This window comes from Pinus tabuliformis, chromosome Q, assembly GCF_031772625.1.
Source record: "Pinus tabuliformis cultivar Carrire ecotype Pingquan chromosome Q, CPIR1, whole genome shotgun sequence".
In the NCBI taxonomy this organism is placed as follows: domain Eukaryota; kingdom Viridiplantae; phylum Streptophyta; class Pinopsida; order Pinales; family Pinaceae; genus Pinus; species Pinus tabuliformis.
In genome coordinates, this window is record NC_142296.1 from 1,174,156,513 (window position 1) to 1,174,183,328 (window position 26,816).

Here is a 26,816-nt window from a genome sequence, read left to right on the forward strand (position 1 = left end):
GTGTCGCCCTTGGGTGGTTCCTTGTCAACACACTTGGTCATAGCATGTCAACACAAGGGGCACTCAACCCTACCATGTCATCTGTCAACCCAAACTTAATTACCTTACATTTGGTTAAATTAATCTTTAATTAATAACGTAATGTACTATAAATTCATTTAATTAACATAACAATGTTAAATTAAAATTTATTCATATATACAAATAATTCACATGCACAATTTAAAAGTGTTGATAGTTAGCATAAACAAAAAAAAAATTGACTTTTGAGTACTCTTATCCTTCTATCACTTCCCATTCCCCATTTACAATAAGTGAAATTCATTAAGTTACCAAATCATGAAACCATTAACGCAATCAGTAATGGTAAATAATTCCAAATCCACATGTGAATAAAAATCTTATATGTAAATGGGGAGGCAGGAGTGGGAGGGGTTATCTTTCGCCTATATGAAGAAAGGGAGACTCAATTTTCCTAGAGACTTGGGACCTCTACAAATAACCAGGATGAATATTCAGCCCTGGCAAGGATTGGAGTTGGTCTTCCCTAGAGTACTTTGCCAATTAATGGTTTTAGGTGATTCCATGATAGTGATTCGGCGGGTGAATAAACTTAACGACAATGATGAGCAGACTTCCATTTCCATTTTACAAAGAATTAAACTATTAATGGATAGATTTGATTTGATTGAATTTTATCATGTTAAGAGAAACTATAACAGGGTGGTTGACTCATTGGCCAACAAAGGAGTATATTTAGAACAAAGAGTTTTAAATATTGATGAAGGGTTACAAATCAAGGCAATTCCATGTGGAACAAAATTAAATCTTTACTTTTGACAATTATAAATATTAAATTAGGTTTAAGGTGGTGAGTCTCTTCCTATGATCTAGATAAGAATTACATTGAAAAATAATTTAACTCCCCTAGCATGGTGGTGACTTTGGTATGTCATGGAGGAGCGTGCAATTGTGGACACCTAGGCAGTGTTCATCATGATGTGTTGGGAACATGACAGATGGTGTAGTATTCCTAAGGTTAATAAAACCTTTCAAATGTGGGAAACATTCAATCCTGCAACTGAGATGTAGTTTGCATGTGTGAAACCTCTGGTCTTTTTGGAATTTGTTTTGGAGGGAAATAGTTCCATAATGGCTCCAATTTCCCTGGTTGACTAGTACCTGTGGATCAAGGCGACATTAAATATGATTGCAGAGGCTTCAAATCACGAAGGGTTAATCCATCGATATATAGAGAGCATTAGCACATATATGAAAGAGAATATTCTAGGATTAGAACCAATTTATGTCATGTTTGTCAACAGGTCTCGAATAGGTTTGTGATTATGGAGCATAATATTGGCCATGCAGAGGAAGAGCTCAGCAATTTGCTAGTTAGACTGGTGGGTGCCCTAGAATTTTTCAGTGAATCGATCTCACAGCATGTAGAGATGATTGTGATAGAGTCATGGGACTAGAGTGAGATTTTAACACAGAGAATGGGCATTCTAGAGGTTAAAATGGATCGTATACACCTGGATAATGAAGTGTTAAGATTTTGTGTGGGAAACCTAGCATGGGAAGATGGTGTTGATGATGAAGAGGATCATCCTAATGTAGATGAGGACAGTATAGAGCAGTGTGGGAACTCTGAGCAGCATAAGGAAAGGAGCTTTGGTTCTACTAAAGGATAAAATGCAGTCTCCCTCCAACTCGACCTTGAAGAACAGGGAGTTCAGGTCTCTGTGAACATGGAACACATGTCATGATTTTCCGAGTAGTTAATACTTTTTTATATGTTATGTAAATATTTAAGAGTGTTTTGGTGAATGTAGGGAGAAAATAAGTTTAAAATGGGTATAAGGAATTAATTACATCAATTTTTTATGGAGTTTTTAGACATCGGAACTTGAAATTTTGATATATAATGTACAAGGTTTTGGGTTTCAAACCAAAATGTTTTAATGCAATATATAGTTGTTTCCTAAAATGAAAAAAAAGTATCTCAAGTCACGTATAAATGAAAATACCTTATGAAAATCTACCAGATGTTAATGACCTCATCAACCAATGGTAAAATTCGATAATTTTACATTTGAAACCCTTAAAGTCATTCCCAATTGCCCATTTTCGACACATTTCTATAAAATCAAGGAGTTTACTTGAAAACTTACAATATTCCTTCGAACTCATGAGGATTAAGGTTTTCAAAGCATGAGAGAGGATTAACTAAGGGAATTAATCAAATTTATGAAAACCATTTTTACATAGAGCTCCCGATAATCAAGATTTCGGTGAAATTTTTGCTTAAAATGTATGTAGATGTGAGTAGTTATATGTATAAAAATATTTTCATAGGTAATGTATTATGATACGTTTTACTTTAAAGTTAGATTGTTATTAAAATTTATCACATTCAATTAATAAGAAAAAAATATTAGTATTTATTAATGAGAAAAAATTATTAATATTTACTGATTTTAAAATTGAATTTTCAAATTATAAAATAATTTTTGACATTTTTTCTATTTTTGTCATAAACATATTTATTGAGAATGTGAAAAAATTTAGATAGAGTAAAAAGGTAAAGAGATGACTACTCATGAATATGAAATAGAAAATTAATTTCTTATATTTAAACATCAAACTACTTTCAATTTTTTTTTAATATTCTTACTGACATATATATTAAACTCAAATATAACTTTAAATATTTACATGGATATATATAAATATATTATAATATTTTCATTATCAAAAAATTAAACACTATAATTATTAAAAATGATGATTTTAATAGATCATAATCCATTGTGATAGGGCACTGCACTTCTCCTCTTTTGTGGTGGCTAGGGTTTGGCCCTAGTCAACCACTTCTTCACTCTCTCTCAGTGTTTTGAAAATGGATTTTTTTCTATATTTCATGGCTTTTGGATCCTCGAGATTTCTCAAGCCCTCGTCCACTGCTTCAATTCAACATTCAGTCTTTTCCCTCAATGACTGCTAGATTTAAGTCTTCATTTTGAATGTCAAGGAAGTGTTTTCCCTCCTCTGTGGTCGTCTTCTTATCGTCCTCGGCCTCAAATTTTAACAAGGGTGTTGTAATTCTCTTTCCATCCTTGTTGAATGGTTTAGTCATGCCCTCTATATCAGTTTCTGGAAACAAGAGTGTTGTTCCTCCCTCAAGCCAACAGGGATAACTCAAGTCAACACCCCCTCTATCCTTTTACGACATTGTGAAATCTACTTCTAACAGTTTCCCCTCAAGATTTTTTCCTTCCTAATTTTGCAATATTTTGAACTTTGTCTTTGTTCCCATCCCTCTAGTATGATTGTTCTTAAAACTCCTTTGATTGAGGTCTCTCTAGTGGCTAAGGATCTATGTGAGGAAAATTGATTCTCAAAAGCTGGTTTGATCTGTAGCTCCAATGGTCTATGGTCGAGGCTCATACACCTCCAAACTTAGATTTATGAGCAACGAAAGCCCTTAATCTCTGATGATTTATGTAACAACCCTGGTGAAAATTCCATGTAATAAAAGTAAGTAAAGGAAAAATAATAACCACGGATGATGGGACACTTATTCCAAGCTTAATGTTGAGTAAAATCCTAGTGATGGGGATCACTTGGGATTGTTTATGGCAAAGGAAATTGGCAAAGGCAATGGCTAAGGCTTTAGAAATGAAAAATGGCATTTTTGGCATATTTATTTATAAAAATAATGGAAATTAGGAGAAAAGGAAGGTGAAAGGTCACAGGTTGCATGTGAGGAGGAAATTGAAGGAAAATAATGGAAAATGAAGAAAATAAAGGCCTTATTCATAAAAAGTATTATGAGGATCACTTGGTAACCTTTTGTCAGTTCACTTTTGGAGCTCTCTCATTATTCTCTCTCTCTCATACTCTTGGAAATTTAGAGTTTTCTTGGAGTACCCTTGGAGGGTGTGGCATACTTGGATTTTTGAGCAAGAAGGAAAAGAAAGAGAAAGAAAGCATAAGAGGTCATCGGGATCAACAGCTACATCAAATTTTCTTACAGGTACCGAGTTTCATGTATGTTTCCTTCACTAGTTCTGGCATGCATGGCATATGCATGTGGGTTTTTGGTTGTGATCTGTCATTGGCATGGAGGATTGCCTAGATTAACAGTGGATTTCCTAGCCTTGTCATTTCCTGGATAGCCATGGTGATTTTGGGTTTAATTTCATTGTTTTTTTTTGTTGGTTCTCATGTTTCCTTAGCTTAGGTTGAGTTACTAGTTCTTGGAGCCTTGGTTGGACACTCTCTGGAACCCTGTAACAACTTGGGTCGAGTTACCAATCACGTAACCTTGGTTGGAAAAACGATCTGGAGCCCTTGGTGGGTTGAGTTACTAGTCCTGGAGCCTTGGTGGGACAAACGTTGTGGAAGCCTGGGATGAGCTTTGATTGATGTGTTCTATGAGATCCCACATTCATGCTTGGAATATGGCATGAGGGTGAATGGCTGAAGAGAGACTTGGCTTAGTCATTCTATGGTCATATGGAACATGGAAGTCCCATCCTAGGTTTGGATTTTGCATCATTAATGAAACGTTATTTCTCCTTGTATTTCTATGACCATTTTGATGGATTATATGTGGCGTATATGGTTGTGATTTCATGGATAATTATGTCCCTATTATATTGGTTATGTATGTGTTTTATGACAACAACCATGTATGGCTTTCATCATGTTTTTACTTGTAATTGAATGAACAATGTATCTATGACCTAATTGATGGGATGGCAGTTGATGTGGTGAGACATCAATGGTTCTTAGCAATTCTCAGCTAAGTATCAAACCCCTATGCTCAGAACTGTTAATTACACCTACAGATTACACATTTGCAATATGTTTGACGAAATGCTTGTCATGGCTAGTAGGGGTCTAATCAGGGTCTTGAATGAGTATTTTCTTTAGTACTGTCATTTCCATGTTATTTTACTGATCTGAAGAGATGGTTCAATTCTGGGGAGTGACCTGGGCTTTGGGCCTGAAAAAGTGGCTCAAATCCAAGAGTCGATGGCATAGCATTGACAGTTTTGGTCTCTGGTCACTAGCAGGCAAGGCTATGAGAGTGAATTTGGGTTGATGGTCGCACTCATGCCTATAGAATGGGATCAGTTGAGCCTTAAATTGTCTACAAGCTCAGGGGGACCCCAAAGCAAGTTGTCTAAAGTATTGAATGGGTGCTTGAGGGTCCTGTAGCTGATGATTAATGTTTGTCTAGTGTGTTTCCATCGGTTCCACTTCCTTAACGTGACTTAGGATGTCGAATCATATCATAGTGGCCTCTCATCACATGTTTACCCTGGCTGGTTAGTTGCTTGGGTAGATGTGGGAGGAGGATGTTATAGAGTGCTATCAGAGTATGGTTCACACCTCAAACTGGATGGTCTATGTGTTGGTCATGCATGCATGTCAATTGCATGTGTGTCTCTCACCCTTGCATTCCATGTGCTTGTTACATTTGCATGATGTTGTTCATGGATGTAGTGATGTTGTCATGTGAAATTTGAGGTGCTATTGTGGAATAAAGCGATGTGAGTGTATGACTAGTTACATGTCGATTTATGTCACTTACAGGTAGCATTGTAGTATGCTTGGTTACATTCTTGTATGTTTGGTTACATTCTTGTATGCTTGGTTGCATGTATCATTCTTTCAAGTTTGATTTCAAGTATTATTCATACATGCTTGGTCATATGTGTTTATCCATATGTGTGGATGGTTATGCATCGCTTACGCATGTTCATTTTTTCATGTGGTAAACTGTATAGTGACGTAATGATGGTGGTTGCCATGCATGAGGTTGTCGTGTGTTGTTGTTGAGGTCATGCATTGATGATTGGACCCTAGCTAGAATTACAGTTGCATGGTCATATGCTTATGTTTTATGTTTCTATATGTTGGCATGATTATGTTACACATGTATCACATTGATTTGTTGATCTTGTAGACAAGGTATGCTCCTCGAGCTATACTAAGGTATGTTGGATTTTTGTGATTTGGTTTAGATGACATGATATACCTTGTAGGAAGAAATATCAAATGGCTAGCAAGATGGTTGACTACAAAGACTCTCCCTATGAATCCGAAGAGTAGTATGGTGTTGGGAACTTTTCTGATTTGGCAGTTTCACTAAGAATCTTAAAGGAAGAAATAAGGAGTCGTAAGGCGGATAATGGCATAATCATGCAGGCACAAGAGAAACAAGCAGAGGTAAATGCAGTAATGCTTCATGGTTTGTAAGATTTGCAGCAACAGGGACAACGTCATATCAACTATGAGAAGGAGGATAGAACTAATGGGGCATATGCTAGTCAATCGCATGGTGGTCATAGTTCATATAGATCTAACATAGTGATAGATGGCAGGTTGATGGACACCCCAGATAGGAGAGGGCATAGACATAGGTATGATTCTCATTCGGATTCAGATAGGCATCATGATCATCATCGTTATCATCCTTACAGGAGGAGTGATAGGGGATATTTTTTGGATGAGTTTAAGAAAAAAAGTCACCAAAATTTGATGGAGAGATGACGAAACCACATGATGTAGAGGCATGGTTGCTTGGCATGCGGAAATTCTTTAGGTTGCATGACTACTCAGAGAACATGAAACCTAGAGTGGCTACATTTAGTCTCAAAGGAAAACCAGGCATTTGGTGGGAAGACGTGAAGAATTTCATAGGTATAAATAAGGAACATTTGACTTGGAGTGAGTTTGAGCGGATATTCAAGAAGAAGTATTTGTCAAAAAGATACTTTGATGACAGGGCGAAAGAATTATATGAGCTAAAGATGGGATCTATGACAGATGATGAGTACACTAGTAGGTTCTTGGAGTTACTGAGGTATGTGCCTTACCTCACAGAGGAAAAGGCCAAGATTCAGAGGTTCATTAGTGGGTTATTGGTTGCATTTAAAGATAGAATTGAGTTCAATGAGCCTAGATCATTGGAGGAGGCCATTTGGAAGCTAAGGCATTACTATGAACAATTGAAGTGAAAAACTGAGACTAAGCCAGACTAGAGAGGTAATGCAAAGGACAAAGGAAAATGGGACAAAAAGAGAGCAAGGCCTCACGATACAGGTAACAAGGATAATTTCACACCACCTAAGAGGTTCAATGCATCAGATAAAGGACCGGGACACCGATCTGAGGAACAGAATAAGGAGCATGTGATGCATTGGAATTGTGGAGGAGATCATCGCATGAGAGATTGTCGACAGTACCAGAGTGGTAGGCCCATGATATACAATGCGCAGGAGGCACAGACTGTTGGAGATGTTGGTAAAATTATTCCATGTATCTATGCAGCTTTGCATAGCAAACAGGAAAAGCATCAGGTATCTATCATTGAGATGGATCGTAAGCTTTGTGATCAAGATATTTCTATTTTGGTTGACCCTGGATCTAATTATAGCTATGTTAGTCATGACTTGGTGGATAAGTGTGGGTTGAGTAAGGAATTGTATGTATAATATTGGTTAGTGCAGTTGACCAAAGGTACAAAGAAATGAGTTCATCATTGGGTAAGAGCTTGTGCATTTGACTTAAATGGTATGCCTACTGTAGCACATTTGAATGTATTACCATTGGGTTCATATAGTATGTTGTTGGGCATGGAATGGTTCTATCTTCATAAAACCAAGGTAAATTGTTATGATAAAGGTATTGAGTGTGTTGATGACAATGGGGAACCAAGAGTCTTACAAGGTAAGAAGAAATCTACATCAGTTAGGATGGTGACAATTATGCAAGCAAAGTGTAGCCATAGGAAAGGGTGTAAGTTATTCGCAGTGCACATTTCTAGTGATAAGGGTAAGGAAGTTGAGGATATAGATGTGTTGAGTAGGTACCCAGTTTTACAACAATTCAAGGATGTATTTCCTGAGGAAATTACATAGTTTCCACCTCATAGGGAGGTAGACGTTTTTATTGAGTTAGTGTCTGGGGAAGCTCCAACATCAAAAACACCTTATAGGATGAGCACAACTGAGTTGGTTGAGTTAAAGTTGTAGTTGAAGGAAATTTTGGACAAGGGATACATTAGGCCAAGTGTATCACCATGGGGCGCATCAATATTGTTTGAGAAGAAGAAAGATTGAACACTCAGTATGCATTGACTATAGGAAGTTGAAAAATGAAACCATCAAGAACATATATTTGTTGCCAAGGATTGATGACTTGTTCGATCAACTAAAGGGAGCAGCAGTGTTCTCGAAGATTGACTTGAGATCCGGATACCATTAGGTACGCATCAAAGAGGAGGACATTTACAAGATTGCATTCAGGACTAGGTATGGGCATTATGAGTTTATTTTTGTTCCATTTGGCTTAACTAATGCTCCAACTACATTCATGTGTTTGATGAATAGTGTGTTGCGTCCATATTTGGATAAATTTGTTATTGTGTTCATTGATGATATACTAATATATTCTAAAAATGAGGAAGAGCATGCTGAGCATTTAGCAGTAGTGTTTAGGTTGTTGAGAGAGCATCAGTTGTATGCTAAGCTCAGCAAGTGCATTTTATTTCAGACTAAGGTACACTACTTGGGGCATGTTGTCTCCAAGGAGGGCATTGTTGTAGATCCAGAGAAGATAAGGGCCATCATGGAGTGGGTAGCTCCTAAGAGTGTGGATGAGGTGAGATATTTCATGGGTTTGGTAGGCTACTATAGGATATTCATCAGGAACTTCTCACAAATTGCTTATCCTATTACATCATTTCAAAGGAAAGGTAAGAAGTTTGAATGGACAGAGGAGTGTGAGGCTCGTTTTGAGCAACTCAAACAGTGGTTGACACATGCACCAGTGCTACAGATTGCATATCCATACGAAGAGTTTTTGGTATGCACATATGCTTGCAATAGATGACTTGGTGGAGTCCTTATGCAGGATGGACAGGTGGTATGTTAAGAGTCCCAGAAACTAAACGAGCATGAGCAAAAATATCCAACACATGATCTTAAGTTATCATCGATCATATATGCATTGAAGATGTGGATACACTACCTTCTTGGCAGGAAGTTTGTATTAATGAGTGATCACATTAGGTTGAGGTATTTTTTTCACCAGTCGAATCTGAATGTCAGGCAGGCTAGATGGGTGGCCATGATCAGTGAGTTTGATTTTGAGATCAGGTACATCAAAGGTAAAGAGAACAGGGTGGAAAATTCCCTTAGCATATGGGTACAAGTAAATAAATTGGCAGCTATGAGCTCCTATGGGACATATCTACAGGATAGGATCTTGCAGGCAGGTCAACAGCATGTCAAGTATATGGATATCATGCACAGGTTGCAGCACGGTGCAAGTATAGGTGCAGGTGATATTTCAGGTACAGGTATAGGTGTAGGTTTCATGTCAATTTACTAAGTAAACTAACGCAGGTGTTTTACTTGTCAATACGGGTTTGTAAACTTGGAAGCACATCCAAAGTATATGGATTTCAGGTAAAGTCAATTTCGGAAGGCAAGGCTCAAAGGTTAAGGGAAATGCATATTACAAATAAGTTTTAAGCTTAAAGAAACTAAAAAGTATATGATTCAAGATGCATTAAGTGAAGGAAGAGGCTCCTAACTTAGGAGGTCATGGTTGTCCTTCCCCACAGTACTGTTCTCAAGAAGAAAAACTAAAGAGAAGCAGTTTGTGATGTGTAGAAAGCAAGAGAAGAGGCTCATAACTTAGTAGTTCCTAGTTGTCCTTCCTCATAGTTCTACTCCAACAACATTACCATTGCATCAAATCATAAACTAGAATTCAAGAAATGCAAAAGCATGATTTTTAGTTGTGATTCATAATTTGATAGAAAGAGAATTTAACTTAAATCCTTGGTTTTCCTTTCATACACAGATTAGATTTTAAACCAAAATCATCCAAAAATCATACAGAAACCATAACACATCTAAGTAACTGAATCATAAAACTAAAACAAGAAATACTAAAAAAAACTATGCTAATTTATACAAAATTTAACCATAGTGTACTTAACTTGGTATGGTGGGCCTCCAACCTTGCCTTCTAAACCTGAAGAAATCTTCAGCTACAACGAACTTAATAAAGCATCCACATCATGAACGTCAAATAGAAAAGTAGAAATGATTCTTTAAATTATCTCAAAAGTCTCCAATAATCTTAATACAAAATTATACCCTCTGAATGGTCCATAAACTCTATTTAAATAAGAAAATCATAAACAAACTTTGCTATAATGACTCTAACAGCCTTCTCAATCCTAATCAATCCATATAGATCAAACTCATCAAGTCTGGTTCATAAAATCAGGAAAAATCCCACAAAATAATAAATCTGCTCCTTTTTACTAGGAATTTCTGAATGACATATCAAGTTTGACCAGCGTTGACTGAGACTGTTTTTGCTCAATTTGACTGAAACAATAAGTGTTTCTTCATCTTTGGTTCCAAAGCTTTCCAAATATGTGCCCATATCTCGCCCAAGGGTCCTGCACATATGAATTCCATGGAGATATTACGGGAATTTTTAATGCAGTCCAAATTTACTCTTAAAACCTAATTTTTACAAAAATTTCCAAAAATTGAAAAACATAATTTAGTCACCTAAATATGCTGAATAGGAATAAAATGAGGAATATATAGGTGAAACAGGATGGAATATCATGTTAAATAAATTGATTTATGATAGGCAAAGATGGCCAAAATTGAGGGCCAACATCTCCTCCTTGCTAATGTTCAAGCATGTCCTCATGCTTGCCTCCTCCATTTGGATCTCCTAAGTGATGATGCCCCTGTTGTTCCTGATCTTGTAGATTCTTCCTGTGCAGCCTGAAGGATAATGTCAATACCCTCATGTTTCCCTTATTTGTAGATGGCAGTCTTCACTTTTTGTTTCTCATATTTGTACTGCCATAACTTTTTCTCCTTTAGCCATTTGTAGGCTTGTTTGGAGATGAGGATATTTTGAGTCTCAATATTTTTAATCTACTTGCTCAATTTATTTTTCTCATTGATTATGTTATTGTTATTTTCTTTCTACATTTTGTTCTCCTTTTTCAAATGTCTCTCCATGATCTTGTTTTCTTCTAGCTCACTTGTCAGCTCTGATATTTTCTTAAAATATACTTCACTGTGCAACTCTATAGATTCTTCCTTGGTCTCTTTGGCATATGAGTGAGATGAAGTGGCTCTTACCCAAGCATCCTCAAAATAGGATTCTTGTCTATGGTCTTTTCCTAGACTTTCTCCTCCAATCTCTGTATAATCTCATTAATCTGCATTGATGTTTTTGGAGGCTCAGTTCAAATAATTTCAATTTCTGGATCTTTTTCTTTGTTGTTGGATCCTCTTGTGATTTTCCTCTAGGCCTCCTAGGAATGGACAGAAAGGATTTCTCTTTTTCAATCATAATATCATCTTTCTTCTTCTTCAATCTTGTCTTAAGATACAAAGGAGAATGCATGATACTTCTTGTTATATGTAACTACTCAAACTTCTCCTCATTCCCTATTGTTTTTTCTTCAAAATTATGTATAGCCAAAAACTCCTTCCAAAACAACCCCTTATTCCTTACCTGATACTCAACAAGTATATTGATTAGCCCATGATGATAGATATTGGCTTCCTTGGCTTATGTTTTGTTCTTGACATTATCTATCATTTTGGTTAGGCCTTTTGAAAATAAATAGGGTAATTTGATTTTACAATCTCCCTTCATATGTTGAAGCAATTTGATATGATATAGGTATAACACATTTTACCGATTATCACAAGTGAAGTACTTCTAGATAATCAAAACCAACTCTAACCATGGCTCTCTGAGCCAATCTCTTGGAATCCCTCTTGTCCTGTCAAAGGACCCATTCCTTTGTTTCTCCAGGAAAAAGGTCCATCCCTTCTCCTTAAAATGCAGACCCTTGTGATACTCTTCTCATATCAAAGGAAGGTCCAATGCTTGAGAAAGAAAGGTTGGTTTCAATGGTATATAAATTTCACCAACTCTGTTTTGTCCATGTTCAAAATGCTCTATGAATTCCTATGTGATTTTATCATTGTGACCATTGAACTTTTTAAGAAACTCCAGTAGCATTGCCTGGTATAGTTTCTCTACTATATCCTTAATCTAGTTTTCTATCTTGAAGTCTTTAGGTTTAGTTTTGGTTTCCATTTGCATCTGATCTATGTACCAAATAATATGGCCTTGTCCATTAAATAACCTCATCGTGAATATAACAACCAAAATATATATATTTGACCCTCTCATTCATGCAATATTTGGATAAAAATCATGGTGAATGTACTTACCAGACCTCTGTGTATTTGAACAAAAGAATGATATTACTTCTTCTGCCTTTAGGTCTTCAATTTCTAAGTCTCCTACTACAAATGGTATTCAAAAAAAATCCTTTTTTTGTAAAACTGGGTTAAAAAACTCTCACTATGTGAAAAACCATGTAAAAACATCTCCACTACAAAAATCTCTCATTGTTTGTAAAATTGTGTTTAAAAATCCTCTTTGTTTGCAAAATTTCCCATAAAAATCAATGGAAAACCTTCTATGTTTGCAAAATTTCATATAAAAATTGTCACTGTGTATACAAAAGGATGCTCACTATGTTTTTTATGTGCAAAATTTGGCAAAATGCATTTAAAAATGTTTGAGGAAATCGTTTTTGGAATGATACCTGAGCTGCAAATCACTGTTGAAACCTTGTAGAGATTATCTTGTTAAGGTTTGTTTGCTCATGTGTAAACATACAATCCTAGTTAAACTCTCTGTCTCCAACAATTCGAAAAATCATTGGTCTACAGGTGGCAGAGCCTTTTTAGGGTGACAAAGCATTGCTAATCCAGGACTGAAGACGTGTTTCTCTCATAGTATGACATATTTAAACAAAAACTTAAGATGAACCCTTTTCGAGAGAATAACACAATCTTATAAATATTTTAACTGTTGAGAAGACCCCGAGATCTACTCTTACTTGATCACTGCGCAATTTATGGGATTTGATGGAGAATGTGTCTGCTCAGCGCAGAGGAAATCTCGGTTTGGCGCTCTTCTATCTCTCCTCATTTTAAGCACAATTCTCGTCCTTATTTCTCCATGAAATTCCTCGTATTATCTCTACCACACAGGGTTCTCCTCTTTGCACGCAGTTCTCTTTCAATCTTTGTGTATTTATCAGTCAAACAAGGGTTGTTTTGTCATGTTTTCTTTAGGTTGTGGATAAACAATGAATACGCAGTTTCCTTTGATTCTAAGTTGGGTTATGATGAAACTTAGTTGCGATTATGAAGAAAAACGCACAGACAGTGTTCAACTTTGCGTGCAACCCTTTGAAACATATTTTGACTATTTGCTACTGCGTTTTTTTCAATTTGACTAGTTGATTGTTCATCCTGTCACTTGTACCTTTGGCTGCCACTTGTTTTACGCGTCGTGGTTTTATGCACATGATATAACTCTATTCCCTTTGGGCATAGCTTACCATTTTTTTAAACTTTGTACTTAACTTGCATCATGATTTTACGCTCTTATCACCGCTTTTTAACACAAGTGTTGTCCATTGTACATGTCTCGACACTTGTTTTTCTTTTTGTTAATGCTACATCGTAGCTCATAACTGTTGGTAGTTTACAGCTTTCAATACTCATCACTATTAGGACTAGTCTATGACTTTTGCATTGCATGCTTTCTTGATTATGCATTATTCTTGTTAATTGTGCATTTTTAGATCCATTATACTTTCATTGCATGTTGCATAGCCATTATTATGCCTTTATCATTGCATACTTGCCCTTTTTTTGTGTCATCATTTACATATACTTATGTATTGACTTGTTTTGAAATAACCATAATCTTGGGTCATTTCAAATCAAATTATTTTCGAAATAAGATATTAAGCATATTTGTAATGATACTAAATCTCTTTGTTCTTGTTTTGTAGGCATATGAGACTAATCCTTCTTGTTTTGTAGGAAATTTTCCATGAGGCAAAAAAAATGGCCGAAAAAGGCGATGTGGCCAAAAAGTTTGGTCAAAAATGAAAATGAATGTGGTTGAGTGAATGATGAATTGATGAATGTAAGGTTATAATAAGGTTAATGAATGTAATAAGGTGAATGAGTAATGTAAGAGGTAAATGTATATAATGTGTTGAGCTCTGAAACTACATCTCTCCTACACATTTTCCTAGAACTTTTTCCCTCACCAGTACCTCACAAGCTATCAAAGATCATTGCATATTGATTCTAAAAGAGCATTTAAGTGGTTTTCTAACTATGTTTGTGTGTTTGCTATTTGAATTAGATTTTTCTCATTAGCTGCGGAATGCAGCCACTTTCCGCAGTTGTTTTTGTTGATCTCTATATTACAGGTGTCATCAAGAAAAACGAGGCACGTGGGCAGTTCAGGAATGATCTGTACATGGATCAGGTCCTATTGGTTTAGCCGAATTCATAAAGGAAATCCGTGGTCAAATGGTGGTCAAACGAAAGAGTCATATGGCAATAGGTCTCTGTTTTTCAACACGTGAAGGGTCTAAGGCCGTTCCTAGATCACTGGGTTCATTTTTATAGCTGTGGACTGCCCCCACGACGCAAATCCAACAGCCACCTTTTGATAGATTGAATGATCTTGTCAACCATCATGCTAAGCTCACGGATGTTGTCTTTTTACGTGTCTTTGCTGAAGTAGTTTCATAAGAAAACAGTTATGTAATTCCCCTTATAAATAACGTGTTTGCAAATGCATGAAGAGTTAGTTTTTGATGTCGTTCCGCTGTTAGTCATTGTACTGTGCCATGAACTGGACCTGCTATTGTAACGAGAGGAGTCTTCCTCTGTTTTGCAATACAATAAAACTCTATTTTATATGACTGTGTGTGCGTAATTCCAGACTGATAGCGTGTTGACCAAGGCTGTGCAGAGGGCCCCTGCACGCTGAGGTTTTGTTTTCTTTATTGTTGTAAAGCTTTTATGTATTTTTTATTTATTTCAATTGCACATATTTCATAGTTTGTTCACCTGTGTATATTTCATAAATAGTTCTGATGTTAACATTACATTCTTGTACATGATTTTCCATTTGTGCTAACACTGATCACTGTGTTTCAGGTTAGGATAGGCCCGGGCATTTTCGTACAATTTTTGCAGTAAATATTGACATGAGATTGTCCTATCTGTTGGCTTTGTTTTTCTTAGCTTTTTAATTTCAGTTATGCTTTGATTCTATTGATGCCTCGAAAATCGCAGCAACAACATCGGGGAAAACCACCCAGTCCGGACCTTAAAGGCAGCTCCTTTTCCGTTTGGTGTGGTGGCTCCGACTGGAAATAATGGGACCAATTTCCCAATTGTTTGTAGATGGGATGGATAAGTGGTTGATTTCTAATATATAATGATAATGGATGGATGATTTAATCTAAAAATTAAAATTATAAACAACTAATCTATCCCGGGAAATTCCTGCTTTAGTGTAACTTTTGAAGATCTTTATCTACAAACAGGCATATAGATGACTCTATTGGTAAACAAAGACATTTATTCATATGATAATTACTTTTTTCAAGTAGTTGAACAAAGTAATCATTAAAACATTATTACACTATTCTTCATATATCATCGACATAAATATGATTGAAAGAATAACACTCCTTAAACATTCAATAGTGATAAGTATAAGGGGTGTTGTTAAAATACATACATATATCCAATGATAGCAAGATTAAATAAATGCCAATTCACATGAAAGAATGAAGCAAAAGCATAGATAATAGTACCATATGTTATTTGGATCACTCCCGATATCAATCGCATTCAAATTCCTTCTTCTAACTTAGAAACACTTCCACAACAAAGCAATAGTGCATATCTCATCAAAGCTTTCTTCGTTAAAATTCAGAATATTGGCCCAGTCTTCATAAAAAATATATCAGAAGCACAATAATGTGACTTATTGATTTGAGTTTATACAAAAACTGAGGACCCTTTCCAAAACAATGAAAGGGTCTATAAATACTATCTAAGCTAACTAATTATGAAATAAAAATGCTACTAGGTGGTATAACCAAATCATGAGAATCTCCTCGAAATAGGGTTGTTTGCAGTCGGTAGCATGGTTCACTGTTTCGGCCGATCATCCTTTGGCTTGAGCTGGAAAATAGCAAGAATTGGTTGCAATTCTGGAGGGTGACTCGGACGAGAATGTAGTTGGGCTAAATATGTGGCATCATGGATTTCGGGAATCATGTAACCAATTGCATCGGTTAAATATTTGAGTGCTGCCCTTTGACTGTATGGTTTAACTAAGAATAACCAAAAGGTATCCCAAGTTAAACTCTTGATGCCGGCAATTAATATTTCGTTCTTCTCCAATTATTGATTGCATGTCTGTTCCAATACTTTGGCTGATGGAAATTGACCTGGAGTGCACTGTGAAATTAAGTTAGACAGATAAAGAGTATCATTGATTAACTCAATTAAATTACTGGTTGTTGATCTGCATCTTGAAGTTTCCCTTTCTACTTTCATCAATTGTGACTGCCATTCTAGTAAAAGAATCCCTTTGTGTGACTCTAGAATTTTAGGCATATTTGTGGCTTGTCCTTCGCTGGTTTCTTGCCAAGCAAGAAAGTTGGTTAAAGTCTCATTGACCTGTTCTAAATCCTGCCTGGCGTCGATTGATTTGCCAATCATTGATGAAGTAATCTCACATAGGGGCTCAACAAGGGAGATATTATGACATAGAAAATTTAGCTGTTTAACCAGTGCTTTATTGATCTGGAGAGCTTCGGACCTGAAATCTACTGGTTGAGGAAGACTCTTGAACTTTTCTACCTGTTGTGATAGTTGAGCGATTTGCTCATCTTTTGTTTTACTCATTTGTTCATTCATTGTCTTCAGCTTGGCCAATGTTGTGGATAATTCTTTTTGTTTCTGCACTGCGCTTTGATCTATCCTCTGCTTCTCTTTGAGCAATTGTTCATTTAATTGGTTGTTTATCTGTTGCTGTGCTGCTAAATGTTGTTCTATCTGTTCTATTCTTTGTTGTGCTTCGGATATCTGTGACTGTAATGAAACAATTGTTTGGTCTTTTTCTTTAAGTAAATTGCTTACTTCCGAAGCTTTATCCATAGTAGCTGTCGAGTAGGCTCCGGCATACTAAGAAAGTTTTGTGAGGTCTTCGGAAGGATTGAATTTTTCTTTCCATACCACATTAGCTATCTCTGTTTGTGCAAGTAAAAGGGAAGATTGATCAAGTCTTCTTCTTTTCCTTTGTCCTTTTACTACATCCGTATGTTTGGGACTGTAAAAGACATCTAATGGTGGTATGTCTTCTATCTGCAAAACAATTTGATCCGATGGATCCTTAGGAATTATTTCTACATCTTTGCTGGTGGGTAGGCCACTGGTTCCTTCAATTGGAACCGTACTTGTTGTTGTCTCATGACCAACTGTTACTTCAGGTGTGCTGAAACCTTGTGAAATTTCAGGATTGCTTATAATTGAATCGAATTGTTGCCATTCTTTAAGGAGCTTGGGATCAATCTGAGTATCTATATTGATGTGTTCGCTGCCTTTGTCCTGTTCTTTCTCTTGTTCTGTCTCCTATTCTGGCTCTTTTCCTTTCTCGAGAATCTTCTCCATAGCAAGAGGTTTGTCAACAATTTGCTATTCAGGCTTGCTTGACTGGATTGTTGGGGTGGTTTCTAACAAGTCCAGAGGCAGAGTTTGCAACCTCTGTTCTCTGAGCCTCTTTAATACTACCAGCCCTTCATCTTTATATCTCATCTTAGCTAATGCTTTTACCTGAAATAATGATTATGCTGAGGAAAACAGGTCATCAAACTCATCTTTTTCATGATCAAACTTTGTGAGTTTGGCTTGTTCAAGCACATTATAAGCAACTTTCCTTGGATCATATTTCCTGTTGGGAATGGTTGCAAGATTGAGCATGTTTATCTTTACTACCTCCTTTTTTGCATGTTTGTAATCATGGAGAGTGTAAACACCGCATCTCAAAGGAAATGTAGGCCATACCTGCTTTTTAGAAGTTCTAAGAGTTTTGGATGTTCCTGTTGTTGTTATCTGGTAGGCCAATTCACGAGCTAACAGCTTATCGGGTACATACTGAGGAAGGACATGAAGTCTCGTAAGGCTACCATAAAGCCTTATATATGTGAACTTATCTTCTCTGAACCAATTTCCTACAGTAGTCAAGTTGATCCCTGCTTCCTCAGAAATCCTTGGGGCAGGCTTATCAAAAATAGCATAGTATATAGGCAACATGAAACCATTACAGATTTGGTACAAATGGTCTTTATAGTGAGCCTTCCATAACATCTGATGATAAATATGGATTGGCTTAGGGTCCTGGGGAGTCCATCTCCATCCGAGTACCAGATATTCAGAATTAAAGCAAAGAATATCCATTATATAAGCACTGTAATAAAAAGGAGGGATGGTCCTGGTGGTTTTACGTGAATTTAACCTAAATTCCAGAATTGCAGTGGCTAATTTGTCAGACAATATGTTTGCCCAATCCATCACATAACTATTGACCGCTGCTTCGATTAAAGGAACTATTTCAATAGTGAACTTTGCAGAGTCATGCATTCCCCAAATTCTACACATCATTGCCCCATCATAACAGTAAGGAGAAGAAAACGATTCCATAGAGTACTTACCTGATGATTCATGTTTGTGCTTTTCGGGATTCTGTCTCCACTGCTTAATTGGGGCCGATTCAGTCTCATTCTCAGCTGCGAACTTCTCAAGGAAGGCTTTGTTGTATTTGTTTTCATGTTTAGGTAAGTGATACATCTTCCTTAAGTCATCAGGCTAAAATGAGCCGAAAATCCTCCCGTCAACTGTGAAAAATTTTCTGTCTGAAACTGGAATTTCTTCTACCACCCATCTCACTACGTCCGTGTATGGAAGAATTTTCTCACGTGCTGCTATTCTATGCAAATATGAATCAACTAAATCTTTGAGGGATGCTTCCTATTTACTAGTTGAACAGGCCGTAGCTTCCTCCGATACTTCTTCAGACTCCTCTGCTTCAATTAAATTGTAGATGCTTTGCCAAGTAGTATTTCTAATGCCGAGGCACATGGTGTCTTAGATTAATCCTTTTTTGCCTGGTCCTGGATCGTTGGCTAGTTGCATTGTTTCTGTAGGAGCCGCTACTACAGATTTCTTTGATCTCTTTCCCATTTGTTTCAAAATCGTTATTTCAACGGAATTCTGCACAATCAATGAGACCAACGTGATACAAAGAATAGCTAGTATGGACCGATATGAAAGAATTATGTCAATTCATCGAGTAATAATGGATTATAGTGAAATTGCCGCAGATACAATAAAAAGGAAAATATCTCCATAACTGCTTCATTGATTAGCCATTTAATCTGTCAATCATGATAAGGAGTTTTTAAATGCCCATTATGTCGTTTATATGAAAATATCTTCCGATCACCGAAACGTGATACAATGCATGTGAGCCTTTTAAATACATTTTTCGAAACATGCGCCTTGATTTAATGCATCGCAATCAGGGATGGGTTCGGGTCATATTACTTATGCCATTGCGACTTCGCCGATCAGCGATTGCGATACGCCTTATCACATTGGAGGATTTGAATGTGCCATTAATCATGTATTGGGTTGTTACGGCCGATTGCCGATGGCGATACACTTTATCGCATCGGAGAAATGAGGGAGGCTCTTTCTTTATGCTATGTGATTTTCCTTTTCCTGATATCCGATAACGATTTCCTTTTCGGATCGGAGTGAGTCAAGGGGTCTTTATATATGCTTTCCTTATCATTGTGATATGCGATCTTGTGATCGCTTTATCGCAATAACAAAGAACTTTATAATTATTTAAAAGACCTACTTTATTCTTATTCGAAAAGGTTTATTTTAAAATACATCATTTTCATTGAACCTTTTGATGAGGGTTTTTCTAATGATGGGTTAATACCAATTTATTCACACGTCTAAGTTTAAAAGGGACCCATTTCATATTATGATTTTTTAAGTAAAAATTTTATGAAATGGGGGGTTGTTGTACAGCACAACAGATTCCAGTTTCATTCATTTACTTTGTTAGTTAGTTTATATATCAAATTCCTCATATCATTGACGTTATCTCCAGAGCCATAGCTTAGACTACTTGGCGAGCTATCAAACTATGAATGATGTGATTTGATTTTAGCTTTATTTTTCTACAATTAGATATCAAATTCCTCATATCATTGACGTTATCTCCAGAGCCATAACTTAGACTACTTGGCGATCTATCGGACTATGAATGATGTGATTTGATTTTAGCTTTATTTTTCTATAATTAGATATCAATTCCTCATATTATTGACTTTATCTCCAGAGCCATAGCTTAGACTACTTGGCGAGCTATCGGACTATAAATGAAGTAAATTGATATTACTTTTATTAATCTGCAGTTTTTAACTTGTTTGAGTGCAATAGCTTAAATTTTATTTATGTATTTAGATGAGCAGCAGAGATAGAGATTTCATTATCAGTAGTTCATCATTTGTTTGATTCAAATAGCTGCACATTTACATTTCTTGTTTAGCTGCACATTACATTTTTGTTCAAAGAATCAATTTCATTGCTAGACTATTTTGAGATCTTCTGAAGTGTTAAGTTTTGGAAGTCATTATAAAGGACATAATTGTCTTAAAATCTATACCCAAACTTGTCTTCTAAAATATTCTTCAGACTCAGGAATAGGATTATCATTTGCATTAGGAGACAAACCAAGATAAAACTCCCAAAAACAAGATAAAATTGACAAAAAGATAAGAAAGAGGTTGTCTTGCACATATAGTGCGCCACACTTCATCAGTTTACGACTCTCGGATTGATAATTAATGTAGCAATTTAGGACATGCTAAATTGACTAAACATTTTGGCGCCGTTGCCGAGGAAGTGTAACTAGGTAGCCAATCTTTTAAAAAGAACAACAACAACAACAACAAAAAAGGGAAAAATTGGTAACTTCTTGAACTATGCTCTCCTCTTGCACCTAGTGTGATATGGAGGATCATTAGTTTAATAATTTCTTGATTATGCTCTCTTCTTGCACTTAGTGTGACCTGGAAGATCAGAAAGAGAATTATTAGCCCGTCTTAAAAATAAAAAATAAAAAATAAAAAATGACATGCATAGAGCAAGAGATTCTAGGGGAAGGTTTATAACGAGGGCCAAAAGTTCGATTTTCACAACTCCAGCTACTTCAAGGCATAGGCAAAATACACCTCCATCATCTCCAACTCATACTACCAACCTTAGGATTCCTGGAATTCAAGGGGCAGCAGCCGAATTAGGAGATTCTCCCACACTATCTACTAAATCTGATCTAGGAGAAGAACCTTTCTTCACTTCTACAGGGGGACATATTGTAATCAAAGAAGTAGAATCACCTTAAGAAGAGGAGGGAGAAACTCTTCCTCATTCACCATTAATAGAAGAGCCAGAGAACTCTGAGAACTCTAAGGAAACTATCATGACTGAGGAAGTAGTAGATGGATTTGGAGGAGGGGGTAGAGGTAGCGGTAGAGGAAGAGGAAATAATGGAGGAGGTAGAGGTAACAACGGGGGAAATAGGGATGGAGATAACTCATTTGGATTCCCTATAGCCGATGAGGAAATTCATACAACAATGAAAAATATTTCACCATCTGTCCTCCCAAACTTTCATGGATTGAGAAGTGAGGATCCCGAAACATTTCTATTTGAGTTTGAAGTCTTGTGCCAAACCTATGAATATATGGAAGACTCTCAAAAACTCAAACTGTTTCCATCAACATTGAAAGGAGCTGCTTTGAAATGGTTCATGGGATTAGTCACTCAATCTATTAGGACTTGGAATGATATGAAACAAACATTTTTGGATAGATACCTGGATTATTGTATGCCCACCAATCATAAGGATGAGGTATTCAAGATGATGCAAAAAGAAGATGAAAACTTGGAGGATTTACTTGAAAGATTTCAATAAAACTTAAAGAGAGCAAAAATGAGTAATTTAGATGAGGAAACCTTGAAAGCCCTTCTATTGAAAGCCATTAGAGATGAATGGATAGACATTTTAAACATGATGGGGAAGGGAGATATTTCTCAACTTCCACTTCGTGACATAGCAGAACTATGTGTTCATCTCTCAAGGGGAAAATCTAAAACTGGAAAAGGGCCTAGATATCCTTCTCTAATTAAAGCAAACAAATCTGCAACTAGTTCAGTAAGTAGGGCAGATATTGGCAATATGCTTGATGAGTTCAAAACTGATATTCTAGGGAGCCTTAGTGAACAACTAGACACCCTTAAAATTCAAAACAAGCAAAAAACAGAAGCTGATGCCTTGGCCATCTTTTTCCCAAAATGTAGAAAGAAACATGCTCTAAGGGAATGTCCCTTGGATGCAAAAGTTGTAGAAACATGCATGATTTGCTCAGAAAATCATGAGACCAAGGATTGTCCTTCAATTCCTGGGCTCAAAGCTGTCTTTCAAGAAGATCCAAATTCAGTAGAGTCTCTTTGTTTTGTTTCAAGAAGACCATGGCAGGGGCAAAAAAATCAAGGATTTAACAATCCTATGAACTTTCAGCTCCTGCCAAATTGGAATTCTTGGCAACAACCTTGGCCCCAATCTCAAAATCCATACCAATCATGGGCACAAAGGATGCAAAATCCTTATGGGAGATTTTCTCAATTTTATCAATATCCTCCATCTTTTCCAAATCAACAAAATCCACCAATTCCAAATCAAAACCCACAACTTTCATTACCATTTCCACAACAACAACCTTCTCAACAAAATCCAAATTCTCAACTCTTGCTTCCATTCCAACAAAAGACAAATCAACTACCAACCCAGCCATTGCCAAATCCCAACAACAAAAATCCTCATAATGCTTACATGATAGAAGGACAACAATTTCCTACCTATATGATTGTTCCTCTTAATGATGTTCAACTCAGATCTGGTAAAGTTTTAGAAAAACATTTTATAGATGTTCAAGAGCAAGGTACCTCTGAGGAGGACACTCTTCAAGTTAATAAAGGTTCTGAGGAAGCATCTCTTCAAAACCCAATCATTCAAAAAGAAAAAGAAAAAGAGTCAACCCCCACAACTCCTATAGTTGAGCAACCTGCATCTTCATCCACGCCTCCTTTCCCTGAAAGATTACAAATTGACAAAGGGGTGGAAAAACAAATCTTGTTGCCTGACTATGATTTCCTAGATGAGTTAAAGAATGTCTGTATCAAGATTCCCTTGCTACAAGCCATTAGAGAGATTCCTATTCTAGAGAAAACAATAAAGGAGTTGAGTCTTAAAAGACCAGGAAGGAAACCAAGAGACACAAGAAGAATCCACCTGGTAGGGAAAATTGCAGATATCATGATGGGAAAGATTACCATACAGAAATATGTGGATCCAAGTAGTCCAATTGTCAAGACACATATAAATGGGATAGAAATTCCAAATACTTTGATTGACTTAGGGGCTGCTATCAACATTATGAGTAAACAAACTATGGAACAGCTCAAACTTCCTAATCTTCTTTTTACACCCACCTTACTGCAACTTGCAGATAGATCAATAATCAAACCAGATGGTGTACTAGAAGATATTTCAGTCTCCTTAAATTCTTGGGAATATCCAGTAGATTTCATGATTTTGACTCCCAAGAGTAATTTAGGAGTACATCCACTCATCTTAGGAAGACCTTGGCTAGCCACAGTTGATGCTTTCATTAGTTTTAGATCTGGAGATATGTATATTTATGATGGTAGTTCAACAAAGAAATTCAATTTGTATCCTCCAGCAGAGGCAATTATAGAAGTAGGAGACAATGAATGGGTCGGCGATGAAGATATTATATAACCTGTCTTTACAGTTTCTGAAATTAGTGAAGATAGTCAAATTTTGAACATATTAGAAAACTTTGAAACATCTTCAGAATATGACCGCACACAATTTCAGTTAGATTCTGATATTGAATATCTATCATCAAGAAAAATGTCTCTTTACTCTATGGAAGAGTTTGGTAGCTCTACCATTGAGATTTTTCCAAGTAGAACACTGAATATCAACAAAAATTTGGAAAATTCACAACATGAAGAGCTAACCAAAATCTTGCAAAAACATTCTACTGCATTCGCATGGGAGTATACTGATATGAAAGTTTATGACCCTAAGGCTTGCATCCATCACATCTATATTGAGGAAAACAGTAGACCAATCAGACAACCTCAGAGAATGATGAATCCAAATCTTAGGGAGATAGTGAAAGAAGAGCTCCAAAAACTACTTAATGTAAATTTCATTTACCCAATTTCAGATAGCCGATGGGTTTCTCCTTTGGTTATAGTACCCAAAAAGAATCGTAAATGGAGGGTATGCATTGATTACAGGGAATTGAATAAAGCAACTTTGAAGGATCACTTTCTCTTGCCATTTATCGATCAAGTATTAGATACATTAGCAGGCAAAAAGTATTTCTCATTTTTGGATGGTTTTAGTGGTTATAATCAAATTCAGGTAGCACCTAAAGATCAGGATAAAACCACATTTACCTGTCCATGGGGAACTTTTTCTTACCGAGTGCTTCCTTTTGGATTATGTAATGCACCCGCAACATTCCAAAGAGCAGTACTAGGAATTTTTTCTGATCTAATCCATGATTGTGTAGAGGTTTATATGGATGATTTTACAGTTTATGGTGATTCGTTTGAAGAGGCATTAGAAAGTTTGGAAAAAGTACTTATAAGATGTAAAGAAACAAACCTTTCATTAAGCCATGAAAAATGTTTTATGATGTTTACTGAAGGTATTGTTTTAAGACATCATATTTCAGGGGATGGGATTAAAGTCGATAGATCAAAAGTTGAAGTCATCTCCAAGTTACCTATTCCAAATTGTCAAAATATGTTAGAAGTTTTTTGGGATTTACTAGATATTATAGATGATTCATAGAAAACTTCACTAAAATAGCATCTCCCCTCTTCAAATCGCTTACAAAAGACTATGAATTCAAATGGGATCCTGATTGCCCATCAGCATTTGAAACTTTGAAAACAAGAATCTGAAGCGCCTATCTTGAGAGGAACAAATTGGAAACTCCCTTTCCACATTTCTACAAATGCTTCATATACAGCTCTAGGGGCTGTATTGGGACAGAAAGATTTAGTTCCTTATGCCATTTACTATACCAGTAAAAATTTAACTCCCACTGAGTTGAACTATACGATGACTAAGAAAGAGTTCTTAGCTGTTGTTCATGCAATCAATAAGTTCAGACATTATATAATAGGCTATGAAACTTTTATTCATATTGATCATTCTGCAATTAGATATCTAAAGAACAAACCCATTACTAATGGCAGAGTTACAAGATGGCTCTTACTTTTACAAGAATTCAATATTACAGTGTTAGATAGACCAGCCAAAGAAAACACAGTCGTTGATTTCTTGTCTATGATTCAGAATACTAAAGAAGATTCTCCTGTAGAGGACAAGTTTCCTGATGAATATTTATTTGCAGTAACTACTAAGACTCCTTGGTATGCAGATATATCTAACTATTTGGTTACAGGGAAACTACCTCCACATTTATTTCCTGGTGAAAGAAGAAATATTATTCAGGAGAGTTCAAAATATTCATGGATTTCTAACGAATTGTTTAAAACAGGGCCAGACTTTATGATCAGAAGATGTGTTAGGGAAGATGAGATGCCTAATATTCTCAAAGCATGTCATGATGAACCATGCGGCGGACACTTTGCTGACAAAAGGACAGTCTATAAAATCCTCTCTTTAGGATATTATTGGCCATCCCTCTTCAAAGATGCAAAACAATATGTCAAAAGGTGTGACAGCTGCCAAAGAGTAGGGAAACCTACCCTCTCAAATGAAATGCTATTACAACCACAAGTACTCATAGAACCCTTTGAAAAATGGGCTTTAGATTTTATTGGACCTATTAACCCACCATCTAAACAAAGAAAGTATATATTGGTATGTACTGATTATGTCACTAAATGGGTAGAAGCCAAAGCATTATTTTCTGCTACTGAGCATGCAGTTGTTAGTTTTCTTTATGAGGATATTTTTACTCGCTTTGGTGTTCCAAGAAAAATTGTGACAGATCAGGGAGGATAATTCACATCCAAACTGGTGGAGAAGCTGATGGAAGAGTACAAGGTCAAGCACAGAAAATATACTCCTTACCATCCGCAAGCAAATGGTCAAGTGGAGTCTACAAACAAAGTTCTTGAAGGCATCATTACCAAGACTGTTCATCTACACAGAAGAGATTGGGCAGAAAGGCTTCCTGAAGCCTTATGGGCCTACAGAACTACATGGAGGAATACAACAGGACATTCTCCCTATGAACTTGTTTATGGGAAAGAAGTCCTGCTCCCCATTGAGTTCCAAGTTCAAACTTTCAAGATGGCAGTTCAGTTGGGAATGGATCTATCAGAAGCCCAAAAGCATAGAATGGAGCAGTTGAATGAGCTAGATGAGATCAGACAAGAAGCAATCCTAAGAACTGATCTAGTTTAATATCAAAGAGCTAAGTGGCATGACAAGTACATCAAGGAGAAAAAGTTTCAAGAAGGAGATTGGGCATTGCTATTTGATTCCAAGTTTAAAGACTTCAAAGATAAATTTCAGACTCATTGGCTTGGGCCATATGAGATTGACAAAGTCTTTAGCAATGGAGCGGTAAGAATCAAAACCATTGATGAACATCAAACTCCTCTTATTGTGAA